The sequence below is a fragment of the Etheostoma spectabile genome, unplaced genomic scaffold (genome assembly GCF_008692095.1).
Source record: "Etheostoma spectabile isolate EspeVRDwgs_2016 unplaced genomic scaffold, UIUC_Espe_1.0 scaffold337, whole genome shotgun sequence".
In the NCBI taxonomy this organism is placed as follows: domain Eukaryota; kingdom Metazoa; phylum Chordata; class Actinopteri; order Perciformes; family Percidae; genus Etheostoma; species Etheostoma spectabile.
The window spans coordinates 258591-258829 of NW_022605587.1; positions in this window are offsets into that span (position 1 = coordinate 258591).

The window sequence follows — 239 nt, forward strand, 5'->3', positions numbered from 1 at the left end:
TAAATGAGAGAAGAGGTTTTTTGCATCAGGGGACAGAGAGGGCTGCGCAGAGTCCAGAAGGAACGCAGACCAGATCAGGAGGGGGAAGGTCATCTACGGAGGGGAAAGATTAGAAAGAGCGTTTGGAGCGAACAATGCTAGGGACGTCTGGAGAGTATGCAGAACATCTCCGGCCACGCAAAGCTGTGGTAAGAGCCAAGCCGGAGGAGGACAAGGGCAGATGAGCTGAATCTGTTTTT